We start from the raw sequence: 574 nt of genomic DNA, 5'->3' as shown, positions 1-574 counted from the left end.
TTTCTATGCTCAATTCCTAGTTTGGAGAAATCTGACGTAAAAAATATTGAGTTTCATAACATGCCAAGCTTTTTTGAATGCATTTCTTTAAATATCTCGATAACGACTCTGAATTATCTTACGATATTGAGAGAGCACATAGAATTGGTTTCTAACCCCGTGGTCTCAATGACTCACAACGGCCAAAAAATGTCAGATAAAACTTTGTAGTTCTGAGGTAGCGAGTAGGCATTAACTTAAATTTGAAATACAGTTATACTACCAGCCGGTACCCTTCTAAACGTAGTATCTATTCACCCCCTGAGCAGTGCCACTGACTGTAGTGTCTTTAGGCCAATCCCGAAAAGGGAGGGGGGGGGATTGGAGTGGTTAAAGAAAACAAAGTAAGTATTCTTTTTTACATAGACACAGGAAAGGTAAACCATAGACACAGGAAAGGTAAACACACGCACCCAAATAAACAAACAAACTTAAATGCACGGACTCATACACACATCACATATTATATAGAAAGTGGAATATTTGTGTGTGTGTGTGTGTGTGTGTGTGTGTGTGTGTGTGTGTGTGTGTGTGT

Source organism: Aplysia californica, unplaced genomic scaffold, assembly GCF_000002075.1.
Source record: "Aplysia californica isolate F4 #8 unplaced genomic scaffold, AplCal3.0 scaffold00396, whole genome shotgun sequence".
NCBI classification, from domain to species: Eukaryota; Metazoa; Mollusca; class Gastropoda; order Aplysiida; family Aplysiidae; genus Aplysia; species Aplysia californica.
The sequence above is the reverse complement of the archived record's forward strand: the minus strand, read 5'-3'. Positions refer to the sequence as shown.